At 37.3% G+C, this 26337-nt stretch overlaps 1 pseudogene; it reads left to right on the plus strand.

Moving 5' to 3' along the window:
• The first annotated feature begins 1005 nt into the window (after positions 1-1005).
• On the plus strand, positions 1006-25627 carry LOC139708365 (alkaline serine exoprotease A-like; annotated as a pseudogene).
• Positions 25628-26337: the final 710 nt, after the last annotated feature.

Here is a 26337-nt window from a genome sequence, read left to right on the forward strand (position 1 = left end):
TTTCACAGAGTTGTTAAACATATGTATAGCATTTGGAACAAATGATTGTCTAAATCTACATCGCTGAGTTTTAGGAACAATTATTCGAATACCAGATCGGTTATATCTGAACATATTATGCATTGGGTGTGTCAAATCTTGCATAATTCTGTGAATCTTCATAAGAACTTGCTTTTCATACAACATAGTAAAAGTGGGCAATTCTGACCGAGTAATTCGTTGCGCCACTTTCCTGACTCGTTCAAACTTCTTCTGGTTTTCATTTGTCAAATTTCCCCCATAACAAAGCAAATTGAAAGTTATGACACTCTGTATCAGACATTGGTAAAACAATACAAGAATGGTGTTATCTACTCGGAATTCCTTGAGTTTCCTTAGAAAGTACATTCTCTGATTTGCCTTCTTTGCCACTGTTTGAGAATTCGAATTCCAATTCAGTTTGTTGTCAATTATTGTTCCCAAGTATTTATACTCTGACACTTGTTCTATGGGTTGACCATGAATCATCAAAGGCTCATGTGGGTAATCTGATGAAGGGGAGCGACGGAAATCAAAGATGATTTCCTTAGTCTTTTGGGCATTAAGAACCAAACTGAACTGATCACACCAGTCCACAAACTTTTGAACTTCCTGAAAAAACTCTGTGGAATCTTGTCTCAAAAATCCACTGATTACTGTATCATCTGCGTATTTAATTACCGAACATTTGGAGAACAAAGATGTACTGTCACTAGCATACAGAGAAAAGAGCAGGGGAGATAGTACACAGCCCTGTGGGGCACCTATGCTAATCTTTCTCACAACAGAGGATAATTCATTACATTGAACCCATTGTGGTCTATCAACAAGGAAATCGAGGATTATCCTAACCAGCATAGGAGCAACATCAGAATGGAGCAAATGTTCAACTAATTTGTGTGGAACTATGGTGTTGAAAGCACTTGAAAAATCAATAAACACAGACCGTACAAAAGCTTTGGGAGTTTCTAAATGTTGGTATACACGATGCAGGAAAACAAGTACAGCATCTTCAACACCCCTGTTTGTTTGATAAGCGAACTGAGTTGGATCAAAAAGGCCAGTCTGGCCTTTAAGGAGTTTGACAAGAATTTTCTCAAAACACTTCATTACATTAGAGGTGAGAGCAACCGGTCGATAATGGTTTAACTCTGTGGGTTTGGTTACAATGATGATACAGAAACCAATAAATCAAATCAAATCAAATCAAATCAAATCAAATCAAATCAAATCAAACATTACTGCAAGTGGCCCCTCTGTATTATTCATTATTGTGCTGTAGCCCATCTGTATGCTGTAGCCCCTCTGTATGTTGTTGCTGTAATGTATTATAATTTAGAAATGTTTCATTTCCTTTAGCCTAACAACGGAGCATTTCGTTCACCTACTTCACCCCATTAAGTTCCCTAGGCAGGAAGCCACTATTTTGTGGCGAGGTTGGGCAAGATTATGGTTGCACTTTCAGTTTAACATTCATATTTATCTTTAAAAACACTCTCATTTTGCGCTTTTGTGATTGACATTTCAACTCATTCCTTGAGACTGCCTTCAAAACTTGACCCCTGTGTATGTCATTTTTTCGTTGGTGCTGTCATTTTTCTCAGGAGGGAGAAAATCTAGACAACATCATCGATCGATTGACGGCGGCTGCCAACTCTCAAAAGATATCGGCTTTGATCAAACATCGCTATCAGACCGTCATCAACGGATTCGTCGCCCAGCTCGACGACGACATCAATGGAAGACAAACATGACAAATGGTAATAAGACCTGAACAGATATCAAACGTAGCTATCATCTTAAACGTGTAATGGGATGAACATGCAGATTTGTGACACCATAACCATTTTAATTGCATAATATGCAACTGGTTTCTTCTCATGAACCTGGGTAATGCGGTATAGGTGACCTTTGACACGTCGCCAAAAATGCGTTGTAATTTTCTCGTTTTCTGAGAATATGTGGTGAAGAGGGAAAATAGATAAATGAATTAACTAGTAATGTATGGACACAAGGTATTGCATTATCAGAGTCGATCGGAATCAGCATGATGTACGGTGTGAAATAGAGTGCTCATACGTGGCTGATTGAGGGGGGGGGGGGGGGGGGGACGCACCGGGCGCGCACCTCTTGTAATTGTTTTTAAGATAAATGAAATCAAAAGAAAAAAAAATTAAACTGTGCGCCCTTCCCTTTCTCTTGTAAAGAATATTTGCACCGGAACTTTTGTTTTTCTTTGCTTGCCACCTGATTACACCCGGAAGTGGCATCAGAGAAATTTTTTTGCCCCCCCCCCCCCCCCCACTTTAAGGAATTCCTGGATCCGCCCATGTAATGGAAAGGAATGTGTTTCATCTCGGTGTGTATCTGCTGTAATAATGATTCAATGCCTTCCTCTGTCGTCTTAGCTCCTCTCACTGCCCGGCGTGGAGTACGTCGAGCAGGACAAGATGATTCACAAGGACCTGGTGGTCGGGTCTTGTGAGATCGACCGCATCGACCAGAAGGACAATGAACTGAACAACGATATGACCCTTGATGGTAAACTCTCAGTCAAAATGTTAGACAACCCTACATAGCATCTCATCTCTTTCCTCTGTTGACGTCATTCTGTTTCCTTGTTCTGTTCTCCCTCTTGTCTACCGTATGCCAAAAAAATAATAGTAATAATAATAATACGTGACTTTCCGTAACGATAAGTTTACAAATAGTGAATCAATCCAAAGACAATTTCAGGGTATGAATTACTGTAACTTATTAACGCATCTTACAGAAATTCCCATCCAATTTGCTTCAGTGGTCAAAGAGAAATGAAGATCTCTGTTGAGCATGTCAGGAATCCCTTCCATCCAGAAGTTCTGTCCATCATGTCCAATGTGTCCACACATTACAAGTAATATGCAGTTCCAAGGGCATTCAAGTGCTTAACTTGGAAGAGACGGACCCATGACGAGTCTTACAGCGATCCACATTTCTCTGTGACCACTCAACCAAATTAAATTGAATAGGGTTTCTGCAAGATATAGGTAAGATGCTATATTTTTAGACCCTGAAATAGCATTCAGACAGTTTAATCATATTGAAAGTTGTCAATGCGGAAATCCTATTATGTATATATATAAGGATGAGTCTCAAATACGCCATCTGTAAATCCAACAAAAAGGTTTTTATTCACAAAATTTCAACCCGCCTCGGGCCTTCGTCAGTGTAGTGTATACTAGGACAATGATAAGTTTTTGCAAACATGAATCATAACAACATAACATCATAGCAATGCTCTGCGCGTATTTGAGACTCATTCTTCTTAACATTCGAAGTCCAACACGTGGAAAATTCCAAGATATGTATACATATATATATATAAATATATATATATATATATATATATATATATATATATACATATTTATAGGCCTATATTATATATATATATATATATATATATATATATATTACATATATACATTATATATCAATTACACACAGCACAGTAATTACATCAAACAACGGGGGGATTCCACTGAGACGGAAGAACGCATTAAAGCAGAGACCCACATTCTTGTTTGGAATGTCTTCAGGACACCTCATATCCAGCGGCAATTTTCAGATTTTCTCCATATAATAACCTATGTTTTAGAATGTTTATAACTAAACCCATAAGATAAATAGAATTACGTGTTATGACTTCTCTCGTCCAATCTCCGGCTCAATTATCATGATTATACGATTCCTATTTTTCTTTTTGTTTCAAAAATACACACTATACCGGGAATTTAAGTTAACTTATTGCTGTCATGCCACTGTTATTCTTCACACTTTGATTGCAAGACTGGTTATTTTCAAACAGCCACACGCATATACACATGCTCCATGTATGCTGAGGATTTTGTGCATGAAAAACGTACTTACAGACACATTTTGTTCCCTTGACAATCATAAAAGTTAACACACGCTTAAAAGCACCCATATAACACGTTCATAACGTAAAAGTACCGAGTAAACCCCATCTACTGACTCGATACTTATAGTTTTGTCACGGATTAACGGACTGGGCAGACCTATGAAAAGTAAGGAAGTGTGTCTTCTTCGGAAGAACAAAAAGTTCTTCTTGGCTTCACTTGAATTTGTCATTATTCTGGCGCACACGCAATTTTTTAATGTCATAATCGACATCAGATTTCCCTATAGGATGATCCTCGGTAAATTAATCTATTAACCAATAAATGATAGGTATCAATCTGACAAGCATTAACATTTTTTTTTTCTATTTCAAACAGGCTGTGGAGAGGGCGTTCACATCTACGTGATCGACACCGGGATCAACCCTTATCATGAGGATTTTGGTGGCAGGGCTATCGCTATCAAGGACTTTGTGGACGAGGATGGCACGGTAGGGAGACTATATAACTTTATTGTATTGCGTCTTTGATCAATATTTAAAGGGATGGTACAGTATTGGTGGAGATGAGAATTGGGCTTTTAACTTTTTGCGAGATACCACGAAAACACTTATGATATAGTACAGAGCATACCATTTTAAGAGGAATTCAAAGGTTATTTGATGAAAATCGGGTTTGGAATAACTGAAACATCCAAAAACAAAGTAAAACAAAGTGATCGTAATAAAGTGTGGGTCCCACACTTTATTAGAATAGAACATTTAGAACGTACATCGCTCATGCTTTCAGCCTTTCTACTTATTAACCGTCGAACTCTTGAAAGGCCATAGACTGCGACGGTCATGGAACACACTGTGCAGGGACGACGGCTAGCAACACGTATGGCATCGCTCGCGAGGCCACTGTGTACGGGGTTCGAATTCTCGATTGCTTTGGATCCGGAGTGATCAGCAGCTCAGTTGCAGGTACGTTTATAATTGACAACGCTGAGCTTTTGATCCACATTCTTCACTCAGACTCGAGGAGAAATGAGCAAACAATACAATGTGATAGGCACCAATTACTCACCCATTTTCGTTCTTTTTCACACTAACGATAGCAAAAAGAAAAAGGACGTTGTCGACGCATCGAAATTAAGAAAACAACAAAAACTCATGTAACTCCTTGTGTGTGTGTGTGTGTGTGTGTGTGTGTGTTTGTGTGCGTGTGCAACGTTGCCAAATGTAGTGCTACTGTGAAGTATGGCACCTTTTAAAAATAACAGTTTATACAAGTGTATTTTCTTGTCATTCATGCTTCCAAGTAGTATCTGAATATAATAAATATCTATTTTATATGATAATCTACATACATTTATACATCTATCCATGTATTCATATAACATAGTGTTACTTGAGTGATGTAGGTGAAAATGTCTGAATCAATAAATTTGATTGTATCATCAAAATGATATTTTGTATCTTCTATACATAGAAATACACGTTTATTATATACATACCAACATACATGTTTCGTAAATGGGTCAGAATTTTGAACGATGTACAATTGAGCCAAAACAAGGCAAAATTTAAAAAGTAGGAAATTCTCCAAATCATTCATCTTACCTGAAAGAGTATAACTCAAGCTATAATATGAACCCAATTATACTAGGATTTTCCCAGAGGAACAAGTTTTTATTCACCGCTGAAGTTTACCATGTCCAGAGCAGCGAACGTCCGTGAGGAATAGTACTGCACATACATTTGAATATCATTTAACATAGTTTCCAAAAATCTGATTCAGTTCAAAATCCTAACGAAATATCTTAAGGGACATGTGTACGTGATTGCAGAATATTAAGCTTGTACTCTTAACCTGTACGTAATGGTAGACAACTGATGATTTTAACTAAATTCGTAATTTCTGTGGAAATATTGCTCTTCCGCTAAACACTTTCTTAACTTTACGCGCATTTTACAGAAACTCAATATTTTCACCTCTTATTTCACTATCCCATACTTTAATCCTCACTCCCAAATAATGATATACCTTTTTAAGATGTATCTCATCTGGGCAGTCTCTATAACCCAACGAACATAGCATAGTTTTCATCACGGAGGTTCGCATGTAGCTCACGGACGTTCGGAACAAACAAGATATTGAACAATACAGCTCTCTTGAGTTGGAAAGGCATTCTACTCACAACAAACAGCAATTTCATGTCGAGAACAAACCCCTCTGCAAAATCCTGAATAGATATTACCAATTGTCAATTATATAAGCTTGTTTATCTTCTCATACTGAGGAATCAAAGAAAACAATTTTTCCATCTCTCGTAAATGAACGTACAAACGTACGTGTAATCTCAGTGACGTAGTCCATCCTTGAGAACGAATATATTTATCCAAATTTCGTTATCATGAAGTAAATATTCAGGTGCTAAACTTGTTATATAAAGTCTACAGTGTAAAATTTGCTTTTTATATAACGAACATGATCACAGCTAAGATCATGACAAAGAATTAATGTAGAAAAACAACAGAAATGTGCTCCGTTATAGAAATACGAAGTTTAGCTAGGGAGGGCAAATGAATACGTTAGGAAGAAATCTCTCTGTGTTTGCTCCTTGTGTTACACACTGTTACCGAGGAGAATTTGTGTTATTATATTAGTCAGAAATGATAATAGGTTCGATACTGCGAAGTTTCGTCATAACAAGACACAATAAGTCTATATAACTTGGATGGATGTTTGTGACTTCGATATTATACAATACGGTTTGTCATAACAAACCTTTTGTAGCGCGTCATTTCGGAGGCTCCTTATTCATACAGTTTGTCAATACGAAAAGAGTTCGTATAATTATGAAGCTTTTTTATTCGGTAAATGATAGGAATCTCCGAAGGTTAACCGAAAGGCTTATTAATTGGAACATGAAAAATTATGTTCGCTTATCCAAATGTGGAGAAACAAGTTAACAACTAAAATCCTCCGATTTCAAAACCTCATAATAACTGTTTTCACCTAAAGGAATATCAGGCCCATTCCACTTTTAGAAGAACGGACCTAAAGATAATGATCCTTAATATCTATTTTTCGAAGAACATTTCTAATAACAAACCTCCTGAATTAACTACATTTTTTTCCATTTTGGAATAACAAACCTTTGGACATCGGAGTAACGAATCTTTGGAAGAGCGAATGTATCAAAGTGCAACCTTAAACCTATTCTTAATCATTACTTTTTTAAACATGTGTTTTCAAAGTAAGCACAAAAGCACAAACAAATTGACGATCTCTCTTGTCTCTTAAATGTAAAATGGAAAAAAAATCTTGGAAAAAATTACAAATGAATATTGCTTTTCATTGATGAGTATAAAACAACACCATGTGATGATAAGCGGAGGATTTGTGTGTTTTCATCAGACAATAATTGTATACTGTATGATTTTTGTTCGCTTGTGACGGCATTTCGATGAATAAAAAACACAAACAAACAAACAAAAACTTCTCCAGAGGAATTTGGTATAACGGGAGTGCACTGGCAATTCTTTTCTCTGTGTGTTGGAGCTCGATCCCTTCTCTGTTTCTCAGTCATTTTCATTCAACTGCTTCCACGTCCTTTTGAAACTTTTCCGTTTCTTATTCAACACATGCTCATTACAGACTTCTTCCGTCATTATCCTGAATGTGATTGCGTAGCACTTTTCGGATTTGTTTTGGTTTCTTTTGTTTTGTTTTTGTTTTCTGTTTGGTCGCAGCATGTTCAGGCTACTGAGGGAATGAGAAAAAATCGTCATGAAGAGAAAAATAAGAATGAATTAAGGCATTTAATATCATGACAATTACAGCGAACGTCCGTTATGGAGACCAAAACTGGATGTGTTCTGTTTGAGACGGCAGCTACCATACTCAAAAGATAAACACTTAGAGCACCTGTCACTAAAAAGTGGAACTGATCCTCTTTCTCCTACTATGTAATCCATTGACTTATTCAACCAACGAACATCCGTGAAAAAAACGTTTTCCGTTTGTTATTACAGGTAAATTGAGTGCTGAACGCTATTCACTTTCGGGTATGAGCGGCTCGGTGGTTTGGTAATATTTTCAACTAACACTAATCTTATGTGCAGTGATATATTTGTAATTGTCAGAAATTTCCTTTCTCGGACAGAACGTCCGTGAGCGAAACTTTCAGAACCTGTAACAGTACAAATTGTCTCCAGAACCTCATTAGAAAGAAATTTAAACGCACAGAAATTACAGATTACGCAAAATTCCATTTTCCTATAACTTTGTTTTAAGTGCTTAGCTGTTTTTTTGTATAATTAGAGGGAAAACAAGCGTAAAATTGTGAGTAGATTTTCAATTGTTTGTCCATCATGATCACATAACGCCTTAAAAATTCTGAAACTACTGCTCTAAACTCATTTTCTACTTTGTAAAACTTTATTTGTCGCTATTCGAGCCAAAAGTTTTAAAGAATACAGGACACTTTCGGGACAAGTTATCCCTATCGGAGGGATTGCATACGTCACGGACGTTCTCTGGAATTATCACGGACGTTCGTTCTACTACTAGGGTCATGTTCCAGGACGGATAACTAATCGGCAGAGAGTACCTAGCCTTCCTAACTTTTTCAAAAATTTGAAAAGGTATTGTCAATGCAAATTATAAGAAATTTGACATCCTTACAACATATGTATTGCTCAGAGGGGGATCAGGAGGTGAATTTTCAGAGAAAATATTAATTATTTGCTTGGTTTTTGGTGAATTGCATGGTCCCAAAACTGCGGGCGAACCTCAGTCCGCTCCAAAAATGGCATGCAGCTCCTCGGCTAGAGAGCCAAAGGTAAAATGCACCTTCTCCATCAAAGCAAGATGGTGTCCCACTCGAAAACGTTTTAATCATCACGGACGTTCTTTTTTTCTTGGAGGTTCGTCTACAAATATAATTTCGGTTCCTTTTTGACAAAGGATGGACAGAAACTCAAAACAAACATATTATCGTGTTGCTAGATCTTAGTTGATTACGACTCAGAACAATATCGCCAATAACGTTTCATGGGCTACGATCTTTATTAGAAAATAGCGGAGGCACGTCCGTGACGAAAACTGAGTATAATTTTGCATAAAAGAATATTACGTCCCATGTACAGCCAGCAGAAGTACAATTTTTGCAGGATATGTTCATTAGGTGGAACACCAAATTTTCGTATACGTTACAGTTGGGACAACGAAGTAGAATTTGCAGCAGCGATAGAAATAAAAGCATCACGGGCGTTCGTCTGTTTAGGACTTTGATATTTTAATTGTTCTCTGTAATTTTATACGTGCTCATAAAGTTCTTATAATTTTGTGGTACATACCCATGATATGTCAGATCCAGAACATGGTCAGATATTAGATGCCACGTACCATTAAAAATACACATCATTAGTTTGAAAAACAAAAATTATTGGGAAATAGCGTTTTTACCGTATTTTTACGTTTTAAGTCCTTGTGAAATGAAAAATATCAGGCAAAAGTCAACCAAACCATATATTTCCTGAAAGGAAATTTACCAATCTTTGAGATGACATGAAAAAATCTGGTTTCTTAGATCATCCTGGCGTGTTCTAAGGGAGAGAATGACATAAGGTACGAAAACTGGCAATTGTACATCGTTCAAAATTCTCACCCAAATACATGCTAGTAAAATGTGATATTTGGAATATAAACAATATTATGTGGTGTACCTCTGCACAAATATGTTCTGTACTTTTTTTGTCAGCAATGGATTGGATTGCGACGGAAGGAAAGAGGCCTGCTGTCGCCTCGATGTCGTATGGAGGTTTCTTCTCTCCCAGCGAGTTCCAGGCAACGAACAGGGCCAAGCAACTCGGTGTCGTGCTTGTCACTTCGGCTGGTAACAGCAACGCGGACGACTGCCTCCAGTCCCCCGCTGGCAGCCCCGACGTAAGATTACTCGTTGAGATAATGTTTACAAACCTACTGTGAATTCTTATTTTCGCTCTCGAAACACCAACGCAAAAAAAGAAGTCATGACCCGTGAGCAGGTTTCTCCAAAACTAGAAATAGGTAGATGAATGAATAGATACATTGTAGATAGATAAACAAATAACTGATAAGTGGATATTTATGTGCGTGGGGTGGGTTTACGGGTGTCTGTGTTTGATTTGAATATGTTTCGAGTTATATCTACACTGAGGAAGAGAGAGAGAGAGAGAGAGAGAGAGAGAGAGACCTAAGAAGTGATATATTTAATAATCTTGTAGTGAAGATTGTCATTCCATAATTATAGAAGCATTTTTTTAGTTCTCTTGGCTGCTATAATGAATTTTAGTCATAAACAAGGGCGTACCGAGGGGGGGGGGGGGGTGTTTTGGGTGTTCAAACACCCCCCTTTGCCAGAAGGGGGGTGTTTTAGGTGTTCAAACACCTCCCTTGGGCAAAAGGGAGGTGTTTGAGCTGTTCAACACCCCTCTTCAGCAATGTTTAGATGTTGACAAATAAAACAAAAGCTGTCTTTACCGCTTTTATTTCCGTTTTGAATTCCGCCTTTCCTTTCTTTTGCGTTCATTTTCTCTCTCTCTCTCTCTCTCTCTTCCTTGTTTTATCTTAATGTTTGTGTGGACGATGACACATTATGGAGTTGCATAATATACACACTAAAGAACTTGTCGCGTACAGTACGTTACCGCACCGCGCGCGAAGCTGACGCGCAAACAGTAGACGATCCCTGCTTTGCTTTCTGACCGAATCGCGGAGATACATTGCGCATAATGTTCAGCGTTTACCGGTATTATACCGTACGCGGTACCGTAAATTGTATATGATGCATAATATTGTGTACAATGCATGCTGCGCTGCAGCCTATTATAGGCACATTGCATGCTAAGTTAGTAGTATCAATTACCAACAGTGGCCATGGTGGCGTATCTAGGGGGGGGGGCAAGGGGGGGCACGTGAAAAAAAAACAAAACGAGAAAAAGAAGAAGAAGAAAAAAAAAAGGACGAAGAAAAAGAAGAAGAAGAAAAAAAAAAAAAAACCCTCGCCCGGACGGGGGGAAGGAGAATGGGGGGGGGGGGGGGCAGAAAACCAAATCAAACAAGATGAAAACAAAACATTAATTCCATGTTTTGTAACGCTGAAATATAAAAATTTTCGGCTCGCTCGCTGCGCCCGCTCGCCAAAATTTATCCAAAAAAAAAATTAGAAGAACAAAACGTAATGATGACGTGGAAATATAAAAATTTCGGCTCACTCACTCGTAGTAATTTAGAGTATTTTTCCAAGTCCTTAGTTTGTTGGCATAAATCGTTATCTATGAAGCCGTCACTATATCTTGATTAGAATTGTAAGATTTAATAACCAGAAAATGACAAGAATTCCATGTTTTGCAAGGTGAAATGCAAAAATTGTCGGCTCGCTCGCTGCGCTCGCTCGCCAAAATTTATCAAAATTTATCAGATTTTATATCACCCTCAAAAAAAAACCTTTTAAGTGCTCGAAAAGCATATCAAGTGGACTTTTTTTAAGTCCCTACCGGGATGGGATTGGGGTTGAACACTGCTGGTATAAATCGTTATCTATAAGACCGTCACTATATCTTGATTAGAATTGTCATTCGAAGATTTAATAACCAAAAATGACAAGAATTCCATGTTTTGTAAGCTGAAATACAAAAATTTTCGGCTCGCTCGCAGCACTCGCTCGCCAAAATTCTTCAATATCTATTACATTTAAATCACCCTCAAAAGACCCCTTCTAAGTGCCTGAAAAAGCATATGATGTGGACTTTTGTTAAGTCCCTACCGGGATGGGGTCGGACACTGTTGGTATAAATCGTTATCTATAAGGCCGTCACTGTAGTTAGAATTTTAATTCGAAGATTTAGTAACCAAAAATGACAAGAATTCCATGTTATGTATAAAGCTGAAATATAAAAATTTTCGGCTAGCTTGCTGCGCTCGCTCGCCAAAATATATCAAAATTTAGGGTTGCCTATTACATTTAAATCACCCTCAAAAGACCCCTCTTAAGTGCTTCAAAAAGCATATCATGAGGACTTTTTTTAAGTCCCTACCGGGATGGGGTTGGGGTTGAACACTTTTTCAGAAATTAGGGGCACAATTTTCGCGCTTGCCCCGGGTGCCGTTTTCCCTAGATACGCCACTGACTACCAAGTACAGTCAGTATAGTAGCCTACTGGAAGCAGCAAGCTCTGGAAGCTCTGGGAGTAACAAGTTACTTGCTACTCAATGTAATTAGTAATAGCACATGGACTTGGTAATCTTTAGTAATAGTAGATATGAATTTTTTCAATGACTGAAAGTTAAAACTGAAAGATAACTGAGTGTGAGTCCACAAATTGTGGTTGGATGACTTTATTGCGCCTAAAATTCACTAGATATCTAGGTCTAGGAACAGTGGCGTAATAACTACGGGGGGCATGGGGGGGGGGGCACGTGCCCCCCCCTCCCCCAATCTGCAGGTAAAAAAAAGAAAAAATAAGAAAAAAAAAGAAAAAACAAGGGAAAAAAGAAAAAAAAAACCTACGAAAATGGTAATTCAAGGGTAAGTAAACTGCTTTTGAAATTGACATGAAAGAATGATCAAGAAAAAAAGATATTTTTCTAAGATTTCTTTTAACCATAATAAAGAGGAATAACATTGTTCAAAAAGCCCGGAGTCGACAAAAGATTGTGATTCAGCGTGATTCCTGGTTGGCATTTTGAATACAAGCAGGATGTGCGCAGTGACTCAGAATATCGGAATGGCAAAAAGAGTCGCTGCAATGTTGCGCAATGTGATGTTTGATAGGTTGTACACATTTGCTATCAAAGCTTGATCATTGATTATGCAGTGTTGCTATACATACAGTCTATATTAAAATGCCTTGCATTGCCAATAATAAGACTTGACCTTGGCTATTTCCTAATTTTTCCATCTATATGAAACACACACACTCACAAACACAAACAAATTAGGGGATGCTCTATATAAAGTACAGATTTTGGACATCCTTCTCCCGCTTGGTCACTTCGACGCCCCCTCGCTGGTCATACCTCCCCCAATCATGAACATAAACCGACACCCTTGACTACCAGTGGCGGATCCAGGGGGCGCACCGGGCACCCCCTCCCTCCAATGCGAAAAAAAATATACATGTAGCTACAAACGACAGTTTTTGGACGGTAAAATGTCAAAATTTTTAAGCTCGCTCGCCTCGCTCGCTCGCATTTAACCGTTATATGCCATTCTCCTGATGTTACTGTCAGTAATTGTCTGCAGTTGCGCCCGGTGCCTCCCCCCCCCCCCCGAATTTCCAAAGCGAAAAAGATATAGATACAAACGGCAGTTTGGGGACTGTAAAATGTCAAAATTTTCAAGCTCGCTCGCTTCGCTCGCTCGCATTTAATCGTTATGCAATTCTCCTGATGTTGCTGTCAGTAATTGCCAGCAGTAATTACGCCCGGTGCGCCCCCTCCCCTTAATTTCCAAAGCGAAAAAATATAGCTACAAACGGCAGTTTTGGGACTGTAAAATGTCAAAATTTTCAAGCTCGCTCGCTTCGTTCGCTCGCATTAAATCGTTATGCAATTCTTCTGATGTTGCTGTCAATAATTACCAGCAGTTGTGCCCGGTGCGCCCCCTCCCCTTAATTTCCAAAGCGAAAAAATACAGCTACAAACGGCAGTTTGGGGACTGTAAAATGTCAAAATTTTCAAGCTCGCTCGCTTCGCTCTCTCGCATTTAATCGTTATGCAATTCTCCTGATGTTGCTGTCAATAATTGCCAGCAGTTGCGCCCGGTGCGCCCCCTCCCCTTAATTTCCAAAGCGAAAAAATATAGCTATATACAAACGGCAGTTTGGGGACTGTAAAATGTCAAAATTTTCAAGCTCGCTTGCTTCGCTCGCTCGCATTTAATCGCTATGCAATTCTCCTGATGTTGCTGTCAGTAATTGCCAGCAGTTGCGCCCGGTGCGCCCCCTCCCCTTAATTTCCAAAGCGAAAAAATATAGCTACAAACGGCAGTTTGGGGACTGTAAAATGTCAAAATTTTCAAGCTCGCTTGCTTCGCTCGCTCGCATTTAATCGCTATGCAATTCTCCTGATGTTGCTGTCAGTAATTGCCAGCAGTTGCGCCCGGTGCGCCCCCTCCCCTTAATTTCCAAAGCGAAAAAATATAGCTACAAACGGCAGTTTGGGGACTGTAAAATGTCAAAATTATCAAGCTCGCTCACTTCGCTCGCTCGCATTTAATCGTTATGCAATTCTCCTGATGTTACTGCCAGCAACTGCCAGCAGTTGCACCCGGTGCAACCCCCTTAATTTCCAAAGCAAATATATATATATATATATATATATATATATAGCTACAAACGGCAGTTTGGGGACTGTAAAATGTCAAAATTTTCGAGCTCGCTCGCTCCGCTCGCATTTAATTGTACAGTTATGCAATTCTGATGTTGCTTCCATGAGGTGCCCCCCCCCAATGTTTTGACCCACAGTATGCCACTGAACACCCCCCTTTAAAAAATCCTGGGTACGCCTATGGTCATAAAGATAAAGACCGTGTGTCAAAAGTGTAACAAAGGTTATTTGAATAAAGTTGTTTGGCATTTGTGCCGCAGAAGGAATTATGAAGTACTGTCTGACTTAAAGAAAATAAAATTTCTAGCTTCACGAATCCTCATCATGAGACAGGTCGCGTTCACACGTCTGTGATAAGCTATGCCCATCTCATCATGCTTTGTTTTTTGTGTTCATGTGCGTGCAATCGGCTTTCTAGTCCGTTTTATCAGGGAGATGGAACCTTCCTGGTTTTATGGTACATTTTAGCAAACAACTTCACTTCCTTCTTTCGGCGCAGGTCATTACCGTCGGGTCGACCGACAGGGATGATGTTCGGTTGTCTTTCTCCAATTACGGCCGATGCGTTCAGCTCTTCGCTCCCGGCTCCAGCATCATCAGTCTGGCCCATGACTCTAACGACGGGACCAGGACTTACAGCGGGACCAGCATGGCCTGTCCTCATGTTGCCGGTAAGAAGTACCATCCACAAGATATACATGTATATTACGTATTACAATGATAATGTTGGTCAAAGTTGGTTCAAAAAAATTCAATTTATTCCCAACACGTAATTACGATACAAAGCATAATGTATCAAGCAGAGTTAAAAACAATATCGTGCGCCGTTTACGAATTCAGTCAACATGCCTAACACAAAAAGAGTATAATTCATAACAGCATAGAACGAGAGTTAACCCGTAGACAATATATTACGGGTAAGCAAATCATACAGATTCTATATTTGTTATTGCATTATGTAAATCATAAGAATTTGAAATGCAACATACAAACCACAACCCTTTTGAACAGTTTAGAAACATTTGCGCTGTAGCAAAACTGTGATTCTTTGTAATTAAATCGGAATTGTTAACATGATTTACTATGGTAAGACATATATAGACAAAGTAAGACTTTACAAAGGAATGTTTATAGAGACAGATCAAACAACACACACATATACAAAAAGGTTTGGAAACTATTCGGAAACATGGTATGATATGGAGGGCAGAAGTAACGGTAAATTGCATTCGTCCGCAAATGGACCCTGTTAACCAGTAAATAGTTTTCACACACAGTACAATGTATAAACCATCCCACGACTCAGTGGGATACCTGTAATGAGAGTATACAATGATATCCCAGAGGTAATTCTCGAGCGTATCCATATAGCTTTGAATAATTCGCGACATTTTCGAGTCTTCAGATAAAATTCGAATTCCTCGATGTTATATCTAATGCTTTATTAATCTGATTACGCACAGATTTTTATATTTTTTGGATCCAAATGTGCGAAATAGAATAGCGGTATAAAATCAAATCGACAACTTCCATTTTAGAGTTTACAGGGATCGTACAGTTTTGGTAGAGACCACTGAATCTTCACCTTTCTTACAGTTTGATGAGACAAAGAGAAAGCTCTTATACAATATGAAAAAGCATGTAATAGTAGGCCAGCCAAGACGATTTTTTTTACTTTGGACGGCAAAATTTGTTAATGCTAAGTTTTCCAGCTGAAAGTCTTGCAAAAATACTCAAGTTTAGCGTACGGCCGGATGTCAAGCGCGTTTTTGCCGAAAAATGCCTTTTTTTAGCACAAAATTTGAAAGAATGTCAAAAATCACGATTTTTATTTTTTTACCGAAATAAGTAATGGTTGATAAGTACCTTTCAAACTAGAAATGTGTTATCTTCCATTTCAAGTTTAGAACCTGACTAATATGCATTTGAATGTAGAATTTTTACACGCACATATATGGCGCAATGAAACATAAAAACTTGATTTACTCAAAATTATACTTTGTAAAATCTACCAATATTTCAAAGTTTTTTTAAACTACCTAAATCAATCTATTCAAAAGTTTTTATTTTTCCGAAATATAATATATATTCTGATATCTTATGCAGCAAAGAAATTACAAGATAAGGTGAAAGATAACTCGTTTTATGTTATCCTAAATGGGACGATGTATTTTTACCGGACGCGCATTTTGAATGAAAAATCGAATGTATAGCGTAAGCCCATATATATTGTACATGGTATAGTGCGTGTATACAGGTATTTATCTTACATAATTGGCGAAGTCAATGGACAGGTTGGATAGCTGACTGCAGCAAAACCCTTTGTGGCACCTTGATATGACTGAAATGTGCTTCTCCCCCCCCCCCCTCAAAAAAAAATAAATAAAATCAGTAGTGTTGTTACCATGGCAACTGATCATCATTAGGTCACTCCCTGAAAATTTCAAATATTCATAATTGTAAAACGTACGAAAGTGTTGAAACATTTTGTGTGTGTGTGAAAAAATGTATCAATCTAACTAATCTATGTTTAACAATGAAACCTAAGAGTTATATAAAAATTGTTTACTATGTTCGGAAATGGTTGTCATGGAAACCGTGATATAACAAATCACGCGTTACTGGGAAAAATTACGATACCAAATCTCCCATCCTGCATACTCACCCCTTCCCCCGAGAATGCTTTGGAATTCATAATGCTATATAGTTTGCATTCTCAGGCCCTGAAACGGAGCCCTGCAAGGGATAGGCACGAAATCACTTTTACTTTTGCAATGTTCTAAGGCGAGGTGTTTGCATTTTATTTTGATTTATTCTCCCGCAGAAGACTTATACTAAATGTTTCTTTTATGATGGTTGATTGTTCACATGAACGTTGTTTGGAACGCACACTTAGTCGGCGACATAAAAATGTTATGTATCCCGGATTTGTGTGAAAAAGTAAGGCAAATATCACCCTCAAAAGAGAAAACAAGAAGCGAAAAGGAAGTAGAAGTGAAATGCGTACAATGCAATAACAGCCTCATTTCCCCTTCCCATCATTAAGTCGGTTATATCATCGAGTCTATATTGCAGATTATATTAATCCTTGGCCAAGTTCTATGTCCTTGGAGCAGGCATGTAACAACTTGTTTGTTTGCAATTCGATTTTTTTTTCTATATCATCACAAATTTGTGAAAAAAAAATCATTTCAGTTATCACCAACACTCTAAATTCCCAGTCAACCAACAAAACGTACTACACAATGTGCACACGCCCGCAACCACCGTCTCAAACAGCGTTCACGAATGAAATACAGTAAACAGTAAACGAGGCAATTTCTCTTTTTTAAAGCAATGATTTGCCATTAGCGTACATTTACTAGAATAGCAGCACTTGACATCTATGTTGCTGGTTACCAAAATGCTGTTTAGAATACCATACACAGTAAGAACATGCTTGAATCCTGCAAAATATATATAATTATTTCTCTTCAACAGTATTTCGTTTTGAAAGGTAAAGAACTTCAGTCTCCATTTGTGGACATCTAAAAATAAACAAAAAAAATCCATCTGAAAGCAATCTTCTTAAATGATTAAAAGCATTACAAAAGAATGAGTCCTCAGTGAAAATGTCTTTCATGAACAAATCTCTGTGACATACATCCAAAGAGTTTGAAAAACAATACAAATTGCGCTGACATTAACTGCATTGACAGCCTCAAATTTTTTTTTTTAATGTGACATATACTATAATGTGTCCAGCATCACAAACGTTACACCAGTTAGAAAAACAAAATGTTCTCTTTAAGCAATATTTCAATATCTCTATCTTTTTAAAAATGTGTGGTTGCATATCCTAGCTAATTATGACTGTACGCTGTTGCATTGAACTTTCGTCAATGTACAACTAAACTAGAATGGTGACTGCCAAATTTTTAAAAATCTACTTTTAGTCTGATATTATTTTTGTGTTCTGCAGACCAGTGTGATAAGGTATCTGTACTGAATACTCGTCTCTCAATGAAGGAAAAAAAAGATCACCTCTCCAAAATGCATGGTACCGGTATTTCCCTCTAATACTTTCCCTCATTCCAAGTACCAGAATACATTGCTGGGGCCCTGAATAGCTAACATATACGCGTATTACAGTATTACCAACATCATGACAATTATGGCACATGTGAAAGAAACCTGGCAAAACATACATCTTGACCAGTACATTTTCTTTTCACTACTTCATGTACTTGGCGTTTGGATTGAAACATTTTACTTATGTTCGTTCCTTTAAGCTACATACTATTCTTTTATATCTTAAACTAGAAAAGAAAAAACATGCTCTATGCTATTTCCCTTCAGATTCACCAACTGTTACTTTGTGAAATTTTTCTCTTTTTAAGCACTTCAACGTGCAGTTTTCTTTTTTTTTCTGACTAACATGTCACATATTTTCCTCCATCTGATGAAGAAAGGCAAAGTTCACTTCCCTTTTGTTGCCCCCCCCCCCCCCATAAAAACAAAAATAAAAGACATTCCAATCTGACAGGATTAAAATGTTGGCGTTTGGGCTTCAAAGGAAATAACAGGATCAATTTCCATGAACTACTAGTATGCGGCTTGTAACTGTGAGTCTCAAAGGCATGGTATAGTTTTGGTTGAGATGGAGATTCAGACTTTAACTTTTTGCAAGCAAATAAAAACAACTTATGAAATATGAAAGAGCATCAAATTCTTAGAGTAATTTGAAGTTTGTTTGATTAAAGTTCTTGGTTTTGAAACGGCCGAGAAATTTTTTAAAAAAAGTGACACAGAATGATAATAATTAGAAGTGGGTGCCACCTTTATTAGGACCTCTTTGTTTTTGTACATCTCAGCCTTTTCAAAACCAATTTTTAACAAATAAATTTGGAATTCCTCTTGGTATTGTTTACTCTTTAATATTTCATAACAGGGTTCTCATTATTTTACAAAATCTCCATTTCAGCCCCCATCTCAACCAAAAGTAGACCATCCCTCATCCCTTTAATGCTGCCATCAAAATTGGAAGTAGATCTACATCAAATCATATTGTAAATGCTCTTTGCCAAGTAGTGTTGTGCACATTTTGATATCAGGCCTTATTTTACTTCATCACTAAGGAAAAAAAAAGAAAAAAAATTAGAAAAGAAGCATTTAATCTGGATTAGTAGAAATGTCTAATATATACACATGTCTTTTATATATTCAACTTCTATAATAGTCCTGAAAGCACATTGTGATTATATTTGAGAAGTTTAGATGGATGCATTCCACATGTAAGTTCAGGTTCTGATGACATCCTTCATACGGAATCTGGATGCGGACCGGATAGCCTGGCAGGGTTGTTTCTGGAGAGAAACAGAGAGAGAGAGAGAGAGAGAGAGAGAAAGAATGGTGTATCTGTCTTTAATTGATGAGGAAAGTGACATGGGCATTTTAATCTTTGGTGAAGACACAGTGACATATAGGCTAATAAGGACATACGGTTACTTGATTTCCTCTATATGTAGTGTTTCCTTGAAACTGTAAAGTATATTATTTTATACAGTAGATCCTAATTGTAGCAATTTAACCGTGAGTACACGATGAAATATAAAATGTAGGAAACTTTCATGATCCAAATATCCAATTCTTTCCATTAAGCTTTTTATTCCATTCAGAAGAATTTCAAGGTAGTGCTTGCCTGATACTGCAACTGGATACATTCAACACTTTCGTGCATATAATGTCCCTGTGACCTTTCACATCAATACCCTCATAACTAATCAAAGTCAAATTGCTTAGAGGTTATGGTAACTTTGCCATCCGAAGGTAAATATAATGTCATGGTAGCAATGCTCTACAGTCAATAAAAATCAGGGTTTCCCTGTAATTTACAATCAGCAGCAAAATCACAATAACTAAAATGCTACTTGTACAAGGCTCAGCAGATAATCATCTCTTCTGTATAAAACCAAAGTTGAAGATGATCTGCTGAGTAAATGTTAAGTTATTGCAAGATGAGAATAGGACAGATGTGCGTGTGAATGGATGACTGCAACAACATAAAAACTCCTGCAACCATCTTTGACAGAGGCAAAAAAAAAATAAAAATCGGCGTTAATTCATGTAAATCTTCGTTGTTGGAGTGATTGACTACATGCATATGCAGTACTGCATTCATTTAGCAAAACATGCGTTAATTTTCTGCCCAATGAAAGATCGACAGTCAAAAATTTGGTCAAGATGTCAAAGGCTTGACAAAATATTCCAACATATTTGGGGTTTACATTTTACATGTATTATTGCTTACCTCCCACATTTCCTTTCGAAATAGAGTACAGGATGCACAGATTAGAAGTTGGTAGTCAGGACATCTGTCTCTTTCTTTTCTCTCTCTCTCTCTCTTGTCCGTAGTTGGCTGTGGTTTGCAGGGTCCATTTTGTCCACTTTGTGCTAATTCTGGTCGAACAATTAACAAAAACTTAAATAAGTTATCATTTTTATGAGTGAAACAGGATAATCATACTGCAACATAAACAAACACATTCATCATGAATTAGAATTAATCATCACGATCTCATGAATCCCTTAGTATGAGATTTTGGATCTTCAGGTCACTGTCAACATTAATTTGTCTTACATGTAATACATTAATCATGTCATTGTTATTATCATCTTTGATGCTCTAAAGCCATATCTTACTGAAAATGAATTATGTAGGATGGAAGTCATCTTGACACCTGTAATTCCTGTACACAAATATTTGATTGTATCATGCTCTCATTTGTATGTGGATTAGGATATGATTTCCTTGCATAAATCGGTTTGTATTCATGAGATGATATTCCTAATTTCAAATCGTTGACACTTACTTCTGAGCTGGAAAGGGCATTCACATCACAGTCAAGACATCTTTCTATCTCCCCCTCACTCTAGTGGATGTGATCTCAAACTCAGCATGTCCATTTGTTACTGACACCTTGATAAAAATAAAGAACAATACATCACAGCATATCACCCTTACGTCATACTTAACGCAACATAATAACAATGGAAAGTTAATTGATCTGTGACTACAGACGTATTTTCATCTGTGCACACATTAAACACTTGTGCCAATTGACATGGTTGAGAAATATTTCATTACATATAATATCTTACTTGATTACATTTACGTTTGATTTTTATATGATCTCATCTTCAGTAGATAGAATACCGTTCTTTCATATGATCCTCTACAATAGAACATGCAATGAATTTACAAGAAAACAAGAATACACATTTGATCATAGATTTGCTCCCCTTCTTATATAAGTGGAGATACATGTGTATAAGATTATTCTCCTCTCTTTGTTTGCAAAGTACTTGTACACTGCATTGTAATGCAACTGTCAAAGTGAAAACATGCTTGTTACAATTTATTCAAATGGAATAGGAATATTTGATACTCAATGTATTTAGATTTGGCATTATTTTCAACTGGGCACTGAAGTGATACATTTGATAATCAAACACTTAGTAAGTTAGTATTTAAAAGATATTTCAAATTAGACCGCTATTTAAGACATTTACCGTTTCTTACCTTCTGGTTGTTCTGCACTTTGTTGCAGGTAGAAAGAGCTCAGTCTTTACAATTAGATTTTGGCAAGTCAGGATAGGCATATGTCTCTCTCTTTGGCGAAGTTTGAAGACAAGACTCAGTCTGTCCACTTGTTGGTACATCTAGCTGAAAACAGAAATCAACATGACTCAAATAATTCTTTTTTTCATCTTTAAAGCAGAGCATTATAAGCTAATAGTGAACAAAAAATAAAATCAATTTGAAATTTGATTGTTTTGAAAAGGCATATTGACATTGACATAATTTTCTTTGTTCCCCATGCAAATCAATTATAACTAAAAATATATCTCTTTTATTAAGATGATATTTTTTTTTTAGCTTTTTAAAAAGTTAAAAAAGAAGAAGATATTTAGGTTTCAGTGAGTCGGTATAAATGATCCATTAAAAATGTAATATTTACATTTTTTTCAAATGAACCTTTATTCTTTGAGACATTAACATAAGAACTTGGTACTTATGAGTAAAGACATTTCTAAATAGTTTCTCTTTGACTAGATCTATTTGCAAGCTAGAAGAGTACATGTAAATGATTCACAGATTAGGAGAGGTTGGCAGTCAGGACTGAACACTTTCTCTCTCTTTCTCTCTTTCAGGCATATTCGAATGGCAAGATCACTTGGTTGTAGACTCGCTTTTATATAAAACACCTAGGCCTAAATCCTAGACTCTTTTTCTGAACCCACAGGTCTACAAATACCAGAAAGAGTGGAATCAACCTTAGACCTCTGCTCTAGAGACTAATATTAGTCTAGATAATTCACGTTAGAGCTAATGTTAGGATCTTCTAATGTTAGATCTAACATGAACTTTTTGATCAAAGTTAGCCTACATATATAGTATAATTATTATGCATAGATTTTAGAACCTCTAGATGCCTAAACTTAGGTCTAGCTAGGCCTAGTAAGCTGGGTCTGCAACAAAACTGCCAAGATACGAGTAGTAGGTTACTAGAAACCTCTAACGTTAGGTAGAATCAGTGGCCCAGATCTTGACTAAGGTTAGACCTAGATCCTAATTCCAGACGCCAGCTCTTTATGCTTCAGACCCCGGCCCTAGATTTTATATTGTAGGTCTATTATATTACTATTAGACTCTAAACGTTGGTAGATCTACATCTACATCTTCTGTATAGTCTACAGCTCCTTGCCCTGGACCTGGCTCTAGCCCTACAAATAGAAATATATCTAACCAGCGCAGTAACGTTAGTAGTAGTGGACCTGTACTGTCCACGTTATACAACTGCTAATGTGCTAACGTTAGGTGTTAAGTTCATTGTGATTATACTACTAGTATCATAGGGCCTAGCCCGATTGAATTGTTTTTGGCATAATAACAGGCGTAGCCGTACATTCTAGCACTAACACTAACGTCCGTCGTTAGAGTAACACTACCCCTACTAGCTAGAATGTCTAACACTAACGTTAGTATTAACAGTTAGAGAGAGTGTATTACCGTTAGATAGATTAGACCTAACAGTAGACGAGGATTCAGTCCAACTGCATGTGATGAGGCCATAAATTACAAACCTAGATCGAACTAACAAGACACCTAAATCTAGACGTAGACCTAATGTTTGTTAGGCCTCTTTTCGCACCGTGTCAAGACGTGCTTTACGGAATAATCGCTGTTCCACTAACAAGCACCGCCGGCACGGTCGGGTGGCGGCCCGGGGGTTGGTAGGCATGCCCGCGCCCACGGGATCGGTGCGAAATACAGTAATTAAAGACATCGGCCTAACGTAGTACTAGCGCATGAACCTTGATATTAACCCAGTCTCAGATCAAAGTTGTATATCTAACTGTTAGATCAAAACACATTTTTAAGTTCCGTTATGCAGTGCAATAAGGAACTATGTATTTATTTACTAAGTTACTTACATTCGAAGGAAATAGTCCCTTTTCCAGTCACCACGTTTCCAACTCAACGACCGAAACATGCAGCTCTCGCGCGAGAGATTTTACCTGTATGTAGCTAGATCGTAGGGGTAGACGTACGCACACGTATGAAGTATTCGCGCGCACACAAGCTGCGCGGGGCTACTGGAAAATGCTCGGAAAATGCATTTTCTGAGTTCCTGCAAGTTCAGAGTTTTGATTAAAAGTAAAGATTTCTTCAAGAAAACTAGAAATAATATTGACACATTCAATCAAAGAAGCACTTGTAGTTTTATAAAACATGAAATTACTTTTGGAAGATCATCTAATTAGCTTGGAAAAGCAAACTTTGCAGAACGTTAATTAATCTGTGAATATTATTTCGAGAAAACAACACCCAAACTTTTGAGAGCCCCATATATGGCTGTACAAAATGACTTTTTAAATTGCTAAGGAAACACATTTAAATTGCAATTTCATTAAAAGGGACAATTGAAACTCATGATCTTTCAAATATCAATTGAATGCAAGCAAAAAATAAAAATCGTGATTTTTGACATGCTTCTGAATTTTGTGCTAAAATGACATTTTTCGGCAAAAACGCGCGTGACATCCGGCCGTACGCTATTCCTTAGTATTTTTGCAAGACTTTCAGTATGAGAACGGAGCATTAACAAAAAATGCCGTCGAATCCTTATCTAGAGCCTTTTTTGAGGTTTGGCTGGTCTACTATAATGCCAAGAAGAATTCAATACAAACTATTTGACAAAACTTGTTTTGAAATGGTTGAGATATCAAAAGAAAAAGAGCAATCCTATTAGAATGTGTGACTCACCTTTTATTACGATCGCTTTGTTTTACTTTATTTTTGGCTGTCTCGGCCATACCAAAACAGATTTTCATCAAATAAGCTTTGAATTCCTCTTAGAATGGTACGCTCTTTCATATTTCATAAGTGGCTTCTTCGTATCTCGCAAAAAGTTAAAAGTCCAATCCTCATCTCTACCAATACTATACCATCCCTTTAAAGGGGATGGCTAGTAACATTAGTGGGAATCAGTGGGAATTGCTGGGGGATGATCGTTCCAATTCTTGTGGGATTCATTTGAGAGTACATTACATATCTATTGTTGTGTGAAAATTATTTGCTTCAGAACGGTCTCATCTCTTAAGTAATGTGCAGTTTAATGCCCCGTCACTGTACAGGCAAGCTAACCTGGAAACACTAAACTGCACATTACTTGAATATGAACCTATTCTGAAGCAAATAATTTTCACACAACAATAGATGTATTAAGTAGCTCTTAAATGAATCCCACAAGGATTGGAACAATCATCCCACAGCATTCCCACTGATTCCCACTGATCAGTCACTAGCCACCCCCTTTAAAATATTGAAGGAAAGGAGTATTGTATCATTTGTACACTCTGGTCTATTAAGTGCCACAGTTTCGGGATGTGACCAGTTGCGCGACTACAGTACAAAGGAATTGAAACACCCCCTTACGTTATACAGTGTAATAAGTCACCTATATTGTTTGTGCTTTTGAATTGAGATGTGATCGTAGGGGGGGGGGGGGAATCAGTTCCTGTGATGTCTAATGTAAAACAAAAAATAAAATGGTAGCACAGAACAGATCTTTAAAGGCTTGTTGAAGAGTAGGGCAGTAAAAGAGCTCACGCAGATACATGTATCAACATTTTTTGTGCGGTTGCCTCCCTTTTTTATTATATTTATACCAGGAATTGCCGCTGTGTTGCTGGGCCAGAGATACTCAGCGCAGTAAGTGTACGACAAGATCACCAGCTCGGCAACGCTAGGAGTGGTGGCCAATCCAAACGCAGCTCCGAACCTGCTGGCCTACTGCTCCTAGACTTAACTATAGCTTCATTGGCCCTACAGCGAGGAACAAAAATGTGATAACATCCATGTTGAGATTGGGTTCTTTACAACACATGATAGCACACGTGTAATTCATAAGATGTGAAGATAATGATAATAATAAAAAATAAATAATAATCATAATCATAATCATAATCATAATCATAATAACATTAATTATCATAACAATACTAGTCATAATAATAATGATGATAATAATAATAGCTGTTGATCAATTTTTAAAGCCTGACCATAAACCATGCAAGATATTAATAAAGGCAAATCTGTACATGCAACTGAATAAAATGGAATTACGTCATACCAGTGAACAGTTTGTGCCATTTCGTTATTAATGTTTCTGACAAAAGATTAGTCGTGTTACATAATATTGCGCGCAATATCATACAACCTGATACTGAGAACACAGTAAAGCAAAGTGAGAAGTACCTTTCGTGACGTGTTGGTTCTTACACTTGCGTGAGTTTGTTTGGAAGGATGGTGAAGCAAAAAATAAATGTAAAGCGCAGACTCGGTTTCCAATTAGAAATGAAATATTTTCTCTTATATGCCGAAAAATCATAAAGATACATACACCCTTTAGCAAGATACTCTACCTCCCTGTGAAGAATATGTTTACCAAACACAGGTTAGCACTACACTCTCAAATCAGTCTCTGCAACACCTACACGTAAAAGATACAAA

The sequence above is a fragment of the Diadema antillarum genome, unplaced genomic scaffold (genome assembly GCF_040938485.1).
Source record: "Diadema antillarum isolate AM-2024a unplaced genomic scaffold, OU_Dant_1.0 seq00001329_RagTag, whole genome shotgun sequence".
In the NCBI taxonomy this organism is placed as follows: domain Eukaryota; kingdom Metazoa; phylum Echinodermata; class Echinoidea; order Diadematoida; family Diadematidae; genus Diadema; species Diadema antillarum.